Below are 11,419 nucleotides of genomic sequence, written 5' to 3' on the forward strand. Positions count from 1 at the left end.
GGCCGGCGTAAAAGATCGACTTTTTCCGAGGAAAATTTTGGACTTGGTCGTTTTTCGACCCCCGCCTATACCTTAACATAGGGCCTATACCTTAGCATAGGGGCCTATACCTTAACATGGGCGGGCGCGCCAGACTTGCTCGGATCGGTTCCAAACTTCGTGTGCGGGGCCTATAGGGATACTTTTGGCCGGCGTAAAAGATCGACTTTTTCCGAGGAAAATTTTGGACTTGGTCGTTTTTCGACCCCCGCCTATACCTTAGCATAGGACCTATACCTCAGCATAGGGGCCTATACCTTAACATAGGCGGGCGCGCCAGACTTGCTCGGATCGGCTCCAAACTTCGTGTGCGGGGCCTATAGGGATACTTTTGGCCGGCGAAAAAGTTCGACTTTTTCCGAGGAAGATTCCGGACTTGGTCGATTTTCGACCCCCGCCTATACCTTAGCATAGGGCCCATACCTTAGCATAGGGGCCTATACCTTAACATAGGCAAAATGCCTATACTTGCTCGGATCGGTTCCAAACTTCGTGTGGGGGGCCTCTAGGGGGCCTTTTGGCCGGCGTAAAAGATCGACTTTTTCCGAGGAAAATTTTGGACTTAGTCGTTTTTCGACCCCCGCCCATACCTTAACATAGGGCCTATACCTCAGCATAGGGGCCCATACCAAAACATAGGCAAAATGCCTATACTTGCTCGGATCGACTCCAAACTTCGTGTGGGGGGTCCCGTGGGAGGGATTTTTGAAAAGTTTTTTTTTTATTTTTTTTTTATTTTTTCGGAAAAAAAAATTATTTTCCGGGAAAAAATTTTTTTCTGGTCGGCGAAAATTTTCCGGCCCCCCGGCCTTGGAGCGACCCTGAAAAACGACTAAGTAGAAAAAAGTCACCAGGGTTTCTGAAAAAAGACTACTATAGAAGGGGCGCGCGCCCGGCGCCTGACACAGGAGGCCGGGCTCGCAACGTTGAATCTGCCGGCGAGAGGGGCTGTCGGCGCGGCGGAATTGATCCGTCGTCACCGGTTGGAGCGAAAGCATATGGGGGTGCGAAGCCAGCACTAATCACGGGTCGGCGAACCTCGAGTCGCGGGTGAAGACGTTGTCCTTCGGGCTTAAAACCCCGGCCCTTCCTACGTAGCCTTGCGGCGTCCCGGAGGAGAGAATCCGGCGTCGAGAAACGGTCGTCAAATGCCTCGTCCCTGCGTCTCGGACGCGTTGCAACGTCGTCGAATGCCTCGTCCCCGCGTCTCGGACGCGTCGAACAGTCGTCAAATGCCTCGTCCCCGCGTCTCGGACGCGTCGAACAGTCGTCGAATGCCTCGTCTCCGCGTCTCGGACGCGTCGAATGCCTCGTCCCCGCGTCTCGGACGCGTCGAATGCCTCGTCCCCGCGTCTCGGACGCGTCGAATGCCTCGTCCCCGCGTCTCGGACGCGTAGAACAGTCGACAAATGCCTCGTCCCACGCTGGGCCTCGCGGCCCTTGCCTCCGACGCTGGGCCTCGCGGCCCTTGCCTCCGACGCTGGGCCTCGCGGCCCTTGCCTCCAACGCTGGGCCACGCGGCCCTTGCCTCCGGAGCGGACGGAAGTCGCGTCCCGGCGTTTCGAACGCCATCGCCGTCGCTAGCGAGCTTGCCCGATATGTCGTTGACGGCGGGAACAGGTCGGTCGTAGAACATCGCACCTCTCTTGGCCACGAGGCTTATCGGATAGCGGACTCACCGAGACGCGGCGTGGACGCGACGCTCCTCCGTCGAGTCAGCGGGACGGCTCGCTATAGAAACACGACGTCCTCGGTCCGCCGCGGCGGCCTCGGGCGCTTATCCGTGCATCGCGTCGCGGCAGCGCAGCGCCCGAGCCCCGGCGGCAGGCCTCGCGTCCGTCTCGGATTCGGTTCCGTGCGGCGAAGACTCTATTAAGCGGTGAACGAGCGGGCGTCCGCGTCCCACGAGACGACGGCGGGCGACCCGAGAACGGTCCCACGATCGGGAGAGCGAAAGAAAGCAAGCAAGCAAGCTACGGGCGCCGAGAGCGGCGGCGCCGGTGCCGAAGAGCCGCGGCACCTTGGTCCCGACGTCCGACCCCCGGCCCAGGGGCGGACCTTGCAGTGCGCGAGAGATATCTGGTTGATCCTGCCAGTAGTGATATGCTTGTCTCAAATATTAAGCCATGCAGGTGTAAGTACGAACCGAACGTAAAGTGAAACTGCGAACGGCTCATTAAATCAGTCTTGGTTTATTTGGTCCTTGCGAGAGCTAACGTGGATAACTGTGGCAATTCCAGAGCTAATACATGCGACCGAGCGCCGACTCCGGGAGGCGCGCTTTTATTGGTTCGAACCCGACCGGGCCTTCGCGGGCCCGTCTCTTTCGATGACTCTGGATAACCTCGCGGATCGCACGCCTCGGCGGCGGCGACGCACCATTCAAGTGTCTGACCTATCAACTTTCGAAGGTAGGCTACGGGCTTACCTTTGTGATAACGGGTGACGGGGAATCAGGGTTCGATTCAGGAGAGGGAGCCCGAGAAACGGCTACCACATCCAAGGAAGGCAGCAGGCGCGCAAATTACCCATTCCCGACACGGGGAGGTAGTGACGAAAAATAACGATGCGGGACTCTAACGAGGCCCCGCAATCGGAATGAGCGCATTCTAAAACTCTCGTCGAGTATCCATCGGAGGGCAAGTCTGGTGCCAGCAGCCGCGGTAATTCCAGCTCCGAAAGTGTATGCTAAAGTTGTTGCGGTTGAAAAGCTCGTAGTTGGATGTAGAGCGCGCGGCGCCGGTCCGTCGCAGGGCGTGCACCGGCGTCGCGGGTTCCGCCTGTCGGCGCCGCCCGCGGTGCTCTTGACCGGGTGCCGGGGGCCGGGCCGACGAGTTTACTTTGAAAAAATTAGAGTGTTCAAAGCAGGCCGGCCGCCTGCATAGTGTCGCATGGAATAACGGAAGAGGACCTCGGTCTCGTTTCGTTGGCGTTCGCGAGAGCGAGGTAATGATTTAGAGGGACGGCCAGGGGCGTCCGTACTCTGCATTCAGAGGTGAAATTCTTGGACCGGCGGAAGACGAGCTGCTGCGAAAGCGTTCGCCAAGAACGTTTTCTTTAATCAAGAGCGAAAGTCAGAGGTTCGAAGACGATCAGATACCGTCCTAGTTCTGACTGTAAACGATGCCAACTGGCGATCGGCGGGCGTTACCATGACGACCTCGCCGGCAGCCTCCGGGAAACCAAAGTCTTTGGGTTCCGGGGGAAGTATGGTTGCAAAGCTGAAACTTAAAGGAATTGACGGAAGGGCACCACCAGGAGTGGAGCCTGCGGCTTAATTTGACTCAACACGGGTAAACTCACCCGGCCCGGACACGGGATTAGGGTCGTATTCGGTACACTAGGGATCTTTAAAAGGCTCATGCAGTGTCTCACGACCAATTCGGTGGCTTCGTGAGTTCGTGGAGCCGTTCATTAGCGCTTTTGCGACTTGATAGCATTTTATATGGAGAAATCGTGATTTGATGTGTAGACAGTATCACGTTGGGCGCCTAGATTGATGACGCGTGTTGGATATCTGGCTCTGGCGACCTTAAACGAGGTCCCAAGAGGTCGATTTTGGTGTTCGAGTGATCGTCTCGAGTAGAAGAACGCAACGATGGGTCTTTCGTCTCGATCGGACAAGGGAAAGGCGTGTTATGGCCCGAAAACCAACGATTTTAGACACGGTATAAATTGAAAAATAATTAAATTAATATTTTTTCCGGCACGTTTGGTCGAATATCTGGGCTCGTGAATGTGGCAGACCATTCAACGACCCCTCGCTGGAATCAGCGCAAAGAGAAGAACGCTGGAAAAAAAGAATTTTCCGAATCGGAGTTACCAGAGCTGAGATATCTCCGTTTGGAGGAAAATAATATAATTAAATTTGAATTTTTTTTTATTTGATCCCCGATTTTTTGCCATCGTTCGAAGCGGCGCGCGCTCCGCAACCCAGCGGTACTTTTTTCGGCTCGACCCGACAATCGGGAGGCGAGTAATAGGCGGAAAAGCAACGATTTCGGAACCGACAAATTCGCCAGAAATCTGATATTGGGGGGTCCCTAGCGTCCCCCCACGACGGCCCACGATGTCGAATCCGGTGTTCGAGTGACCGACTCGCGAAGCAGAACGCAACGGTACCATTTTCGTCTCGATCAGACAAGAGGGAGGCGAGTTATGGCCGGAAAAGGCCGCATATGCATTCCTTATGGGAGTTTTCGCCGAATGTGACGTCACAGAGAAACAAAGCCGACTCTGGAGGCCGCCAGCGGTCCCCCCCTAAGTCGGATCGTGTGAAATCGCACATCGACGTGACCAAGGCGCGATTACGAACACATCGGTTGGTCGTTCGTTATTCTGGGCCGTCCTAGAGAGGAGATACTGGCCGAAAACCAGGCAATGCATTCCTTACGGGAATTTGTACTTTGACAAAATTCGCCGCGCCACGTTAAAGTATAGGCATTTTTTTCGGTACGTTTAGTCGAATATCTCGGCTCGTGAATGCAGCAGACACAGGAACAACCCCTCGCTGGAATCAGCGCAAAGAGTAGAATGCTCGAAAAAAAGAATTTTCCGAATCGGAGTTACCAGAGCTGAGATATCTTCGTTTAAATAAAATTTCTTGCGGGGGCTCCAAGGACCCCAAACGAGGTCCCAAGAGGTCGATTTTGGTGTTCGAGTGATCGTCTCGAGTAGAAGAACGCAACGATGGGTCTTTCGTCTCGATCGGACAAGGGAAAAGCGTGTTATGGCCCGAAAACCAACGATTTTAGACACGGTATGAATTGAAAAATAATTAAATTAATATTTTTTCCGGCACGTTTGGTCGAATATCTGGGCTCGTGAATGTGGCAGACAATTCAACGACCCCTCGCTGGAATCAGCGCAAAGAGTAGAACGCTCAAAAAAAAGAATTTCTTGAATCGAAGTTACCAGACCTGAGATATGTCCGGTTGAAGGAAAATAATATAATTAAATTTTAATTTTTTTTTATTCGATCCCCGATTTTTTGCCATCGTTCGAAGCGGCGCGCGCTCCGGAACCCAACGGTACCTTTTTCGGCTCGACCCGACAATCGGGAGGCGAGTAATAGGCGGAAAAGCAACGATTTCGGAACCGACAAATTCGCCAGAAATGTGATATTGGGGGGTCCCTAGCGTCCCCCCACGACGGCCCACGATGTCGAATCCGGTGTTCGAGTGACGGACTCGAGTAGAAGAACGCAACGATGGGTCGTTCGTCTCGATCGGACAAGGGAAAGGCGTGTTATGGCCCGAAAACCAACGATTTTAGACACGGTATAAATTGAAAAATAATTAAATTAATATTTTTTCCGGCACGTTTGGTCGAATATCTGGGCTCGTGAATGTGGCAGACAATTCAACGACCCCTCGCTGGAATCAGCGCAAAGAGTAGAACGCTCGAAAAAAAGAATTTCTTGAATCGAAGTTACCAGACCTGAGATATGTCCGGTTGAAGGAAAATAATATAATTAAATTTTAATTTTTTTTTATTCGATCCCCGATTTTTTGCCATCGTTCGAAGCGGCGCGCGCTCCGGAACCCAACGGTACCTTTTTCGGCTCGACCCGACAATCGGGAGGCGAGTAATAGGCGGAAAAGCAACGATTTCGGAACCGACAAATTCGCCAGAAATGTGATATTGGGGGGTCCCTAGCGTCCCCCCACGACGGCCCACGATGTCGAATCCGGTGTTCGAGTGACCGACTCGAGTAGAAGAACGCAACGATGGGTCGTTCGTCTCGATCGGACAAGGGAAAGGCGTGTTATGGCCCGAAAACCAACGATTTTAGACACGGTATAAATTGAAAAATAATTAAATTAAAATTTTTTCCGGCACGTTTGGTCGAATATCTGGGCTCGTGAATGTGGCAGACAATTAAACGACCCCTCGCTGGAATCAGCGCAAAGAGTAGAACGCTCGAAAAAAAGAATTTCCTTAATCGGAGTTACCAGAGCTGAGATATATCCGGTTGAAGGAAAATATTATATTTAAATTTTAATTTTTTTTTTCGATTCCGATTTCCCGCACACCGATGGACTCGGGGGAGCCCGTAGAACGCCAAAACACCGTTTTCCGGGCGCCTGGAGGCCGCACGAGAAAGAAAAATTTTCACCCCCGCTTTGGCATCACGAGTCCATTGCGACTATGCACGTAGCTCTAGGACGCACAGGAGCCGAGATACGAGTTTTTCGCGAATAGCTCGGCCCCTGTTGGGGCCAGAGCCACGCGCGACCCCTCGTTAGAAGCGGCGCAGCGAGACGAATCCGGGAAAAAAAATTGTCGAATTCGGACCCATCGAAGCCGAGATATCCCCGGTTAAAGCCCGCCTAAAACGGACCTTTTACCGGCTCTGGAGGCCGCGTGAATTGAAGGATCGATATAATTCCTTCACCGACCGTCTCTACGGAGTCTAAAGAACAGCCCCAGGTGGTTTAGAGGCAAAAAAAAAAATTCGGACTTTAACTTTTTTACGATTTTCGCCTAATGCATTCCTTACGGGAGTTCGGACTTAGTCGTTTTTCGCACCTCGCCCATACTTTAACACGGGGCCTTACGGTAGATCAGCCGGACTTGCTCGGATCGGCTCCAGACTTCGTGTGTGTGGTCTCTTGAGGGACTTTTGGCCGGCAAAAAATATCAACTTTTTCCGAGGAAAATTTCGGACTTGATCGTTTTTCGCATTGGCGCCCCATGCATTTCTTACGGGAGTTCGGACTTGTGCGTTTTTGGCACCTCGCCCATAGCTTAACACAGCGCCTTACGCCCGGACCGGGCAAAGTTGGTCGGATCGGCCTCAAACCTCGTGTGTGGGGTCCGTGGGAGACATTTTCGAAAAAAAAATTTTTTTAATTTTTTTAATTTTTCCGGGAAAAAAAATTTTTTGGTTCGGCAAAAATTTTTCGGCCCGCCGGCCCGCGTGCGACCTTCAAAAACGACTAAGTCGAAAAAACTCACCAGGGTTTCTGGAAAATGACTATTATAGGAGAGGCGCCTGCTCGGCGCCTGTCGACACGATATGCTTGTGCGATAACCGAGAGGCCGAATTCACCGGCACGTAAGGATTTTGGACTTGGTCGTTTTTCGGACCTCGGCGAGGCCGAGTGCCGAGCGGCAGAGTCCGCCGACACGCGAGAGTTTTTGGCAGGCTTGGACCCCGGTTTATTCCGGGGTCCTACCTTTTGAATACGACTGAGTAGAAAAAACTCACCTGGGTTTCGGAAAAGAGACTAATATGGGAAGGGCGCGCGTCCCGCCTGCCTGACTGGCGACGGGCGCGTAACGTTATCCTTCGGGCTTAGAACCCCGACCCTTCCCACGGAGCCTGTCGGCGTTGCTGAGGAGAGAATCCGGCGTCGAGAAGCCGGCAGACCGGTGTGTCGCACTCCGGCGAGCCGGTGGAGCTAAATTATGAGCTGGGGCAGCAAAAATTCAGGCGTCGGTCGAGGGGGTAGGCCGGCGTCGCGCGAGTACGCGGCGGGGAGCGCGTAGGGCGACGAAGTAAGGTTGACGGCGAAGGCCCGAAACCTGTCCTTGCCCATCCCGTCGGCGTAGAGAATAATCGAGAGCGAAAGTACAGCAAAGGGAATCCGTCACCATGACGGCTTTTCCCGTAACGAAACTAGGAATTGACGGACTTCGTCCTCGGTCCCGGGCGGCGGTCTCGGGCGCCTTTCCGTGCATCGCGCCGCGGCATCGTGGCGTCCCAGATCCGGCAAACGGGCCTGCCGTCTCGTCTCCGGACGGCGAAACTCTGTTGAGCTTTAAGCGGGCGCCCGCGTCCTAAGCGGCGTCGGGCGACCCAGCAACGGTCGGTCGGTCGATCGTTCGAGAGCGAAAGTACCTACGCGGGCGCCGAGAACGGCGGCGCCGGTGTCGGAGGTAGCCGACACCCTGGTCCCCGCCCAGGGGCGGACATCGCAGGGCGCGAGATATATCATTCAAGTGTCTACCTACGGCATGGTAAGTGCCTTACAAACGTGCCCCGCCGCTAGAAGTGAAATTCGTCGACCGGCGGCGGTACGAACTGTTGCGAAGAGACGACTCTGGACGGTGGATACTCTCCAACCGCGAATTGTGCGTGCGTCGGCCTTCGCGGGCCGCCCACGGTAAGGACAAACCTGAATGTTTGGGCGTCGGGTCGCGAGGCTCGTCGTTCTACGGTTCACGAGCGCCGTCGTCAAGGCACGGGGTTCGGGCCCTCGTCGTTTGTCGACCCGGCCGTCGGGATCGCGCCTCCGTGCGCGGTACGCTCGGCCGGAGCGACTTTCGGCTTCTCGGGCGCGGCTCCGTGGCGTTTGGCGGCGGTCAGAATCGAAGTGGCGAAGAGAGTTCAAATCCAGGCGGGACCGACTTGAGGATAAACGATAAGGTCCAGTCGTCAGCTCGGGGTCGCTTTGTGTCGGGAGCGGGGGCGCGCTTCGGCGTCGGCGGGGCATCGCGCCCTGCCGCGTCGTTGCGCGCGAGTCGCACCGTCGAATGGGCTTCCCGGGGCGGGACACGACCTGCTCGCGGTCGATGGTCTAGGTAAGGTTGTCGCGAAAGTTCGTCCGACTCCGGTTACGATTCGGGAACTGCGGTCCGTACGGCCCGCGAGTCCCGCGCTCTGCCGGAAGCGTCCGCTCGCCTCGCGACTCCCTGACCTCTCACGAGAACACGGACCTATGAACGATTATAGCGTGAACGCAAGTTGTCGGGCGAAACGAGAACCCGCAGCGATACTAGATGCCTCTCCTGCCGATTGCGGTCGGTCGGTCGGTGTTGTGAAAGAGCGTTTACGCTTGCCCGAAAGATGGTGAATAGGCGACGCGGCCAGCCGCGCGCCTCTCGCGACGTGGCCTTCCTGGAGCCGATACATGCGATTGAGCGCCGACCGTCCGCGGAAGGCGTGCAGTTATCGAAAATGCTCCGGATAACCACGCGTAAACGGCAGCTTGGGTGTTTCGTACACCGCTGCGACCGGATCAGGGTTCGATCCTAGAGAGGGAGCGCGAAATTGTGGATGGTGGTGCATAAATCGAAAGGCGCCTGTCAGGCGTCGCGTCGCCAAGAGCGTCGCATGGTGAATCCGAACGAGGTGTAAAATCATTTGTGAGCTGGGTGCACGTGACGAAAATCAGATAGATGCAATTCGAGCGTGGCGAAAAAAATCGTTGAATTCCTTGCGGTGGAGTCGGTGTGACGCAGCCGGTCAGGATTGGCCGTTAAGGTGTAGCGAAAGTCGTCAATTGCCACGTCAGAATGCGCGGCGGTCTTGAGCAAATCGCCGACCAAAAGCGATGCGGGGCGCAAGCGTTCGTACGACTCTGGCTTGGGTTAGGGTTAGGGTTAGGGTTAGGGTTAGGGTTAGGGTTAGGGTTAGGGTTAGGGTTAGGGTTAGGGTTAGGGTTAGGGTTAGGGTTAGGGTTAGGGTTAGGGTTAGGGTTAGGGTTAGGGTTAGGGTTAGGGTTAGGGTTAGGGTTAGGGGTTAGGGTTAGGGTTAGGGTTAGGGTTAGGGTTAGGGTTAGGGTTAGGGTTAGGGTTAGGGTTAGGGTTAGGGTTAGGGTTAGGGTTAGGGTTAGGGTTAGGGTTAGGGTTAGGGTTAGGGTTAGGGTTAGGGTTAGGGTTAGGGTTAGGGTTAGGGTTAGGGTTAGGGTTAGGGTTAGGGTTAGGGTTAGGGTTAGGGTTAGGGTTAGGGTTAGGGTTAGGGTTAGGGTTAGGGTTAGGGTTAGGGTTAGGGTTAGGGTTAGGGTTAGGGTTAGGGTTAGGGTTAGGGTTAGGGTTAGGGTTAGGGTTAGGGTTAGGGTTAGGGTTAGGGTTAGGGTTAGGGTTAGGGTTAGGGTTAGGGTTAGGGTTAGGGTTAGGGTTAGGGTTAGGGTTAGGGTTAGGGTTAGGGTTAGGGTTAGGGTTAGGGTTAGGGTTAGGGTTAGGGTTAGGGTTAGGGTTAGGGTTAGGGTTAGGGTTAGGGTTAGGGTTAGGGTTAGGGTTAGGGTTAGGGTTAGGGTTAGGGTTAGGGTTAGGGTTAGGGTTAGGGTTAGGGTTAGGGTTAGGGTTAGGGTTAGGGTTAGGGTTAGGGTTAGGGTTAGGGTTAGGGTTAGGGTTAGGGTTAGGGTTAGGGTTAGGGTTAGGGTTAGGGTTAGGGTTAGGGTTAGGGTTAGGGTTAGGGTTAGGGTTAGGGTTAGGGTTAGGGTTAGGGTTAGGGTTAGGGTTAGGGTTAGGGTTAGGGTTAGGGTTAGGGTTAGGGTTAGGGTTAGGGTTAGGGTTAGGGTTAGGGTTAGGGTTAGGGTTAGGGTTAGGGTTAGGGTTAGGGTTAGGGTTAGGGTTAGGGTTAGGGTTAGGGTTAGGGTTAGGGTTAGGGTTAGGGTTAGGGTTAGGGTTAGGGTTAGGGTTAGGGTTAGGGTTAGGGTTAGGGTTAGGGTTAGGGTTAGGGTTAGGGTTAGGGTTAGGGTTAGGGTTAGGGTTAGGGTTAGGGTTAGGGTTAGGGTTAGGGTTAGGGTTAGGGTTAGGGTTAGGGTTAGGGTTAGGGTTAGGGTTAGGGTTAGGGTTAGGGTTAGGGTTAGGGTTAGGGTTAGGGTTAGGGTTAGGGTTAGGGTTAGGGTTAGGGTTAGGGTTAGGGTTAGGGTTAGGGTTAGGGTTAGGGTTAGGGTTAGGGTTAGGGTTAGGGTTAGGGTTAGGGTTAGGGTTAGGGTTAGGGTTAGGGTTAGGGTTAGGGTTAGGGTTAGGGTTAGGGTTAGGGTTAGGGTTAGGGTTAGGGTTAGGGTTAGGGTTAGGGTTAGGGTTAGGGTTAGGGTTAGGGTTAGGGTTAGGGTTAGGGTTAGGGTTAGGGTTAGGGTTAGGGTTAGGGTTAGGGTTAGGGTTAGGGTTAGGGTTAGGGTTAGGGTTAGGGTTAGGGTTAGGGTTAGGGTTAGGGTTAGGGTTAGGGTTAGGGTTAGGGTTAGGGTTAGGGTTAGGGTTAGGGTTAGGGTTAGGGTTAGGGTTAGGGTTAGGGTTAGGGTTAGGGTTAGGGTTAGGGTTAGGGTTAGGGTTAGGGTTAGGGTTAGGGTTAGGGTTAGGGTTAGGGTTAGGGTTAGGGTTAGGGTTAGGGTTAGGGTTAGGGTTAGGGTTAGGGTTAGGGTTAGGGTTAGGGTTAGGGTTAGGGTTAGGGTTAGGGTTAGGGTTAGGGTTAGGGTTAGGGTTAGGGTTAGGGTTAGGGTTAGGGTTAGGGTTAGGGTTAGGGTTAGGGTTAGGGTTAGGGTTAGGGTTAGGGTTAGGGTTAGGGTTAGGGTTAGGGTTAGGGTTAGGGTTAGGGTTAGGGTTAGGGTTAGGGTTAGGGTTAGGGTTAGGGTTAGGGTTAGGGTTAGGGTTAGGGTTAGGGTTAGGGTTAGGGTTAGGGTTAGGGTTAGGGTTAGGGTTAGGGTTA

General features: G+C 54.1%; 1 pseudogene; it reads left to right on the forward strand.

Annotated features, from left to right (window-relative positions):
* Window positions 1-2,118: 2,118 nt before the first annotated feature.
* LOC145440043 (small subunit ribosomal RNA) lies at window positions 2,119-3,240 on the forward strand (annotated as a pseudogene).
* The last annotated feature ends 8,179 nt before the right edge of the window (window positions 3,241-11,419 follow it).

This window comes from Botryllus schlosseri, chromosome 5 (genome assembly GCF_051294905.1).
Source record: "Botryllus schlosseri isolate E-star chromosome 5, Bs_hap1, whole genome shotgun sequence".
Classification (NCBI taxonomy): domain Eukaryota; kingdom Metazoa; phylum Chordata; class Ascidiacea; order Stolidobranchia; family Styelidae; genus Botryllus; species Botryllus schlosseri.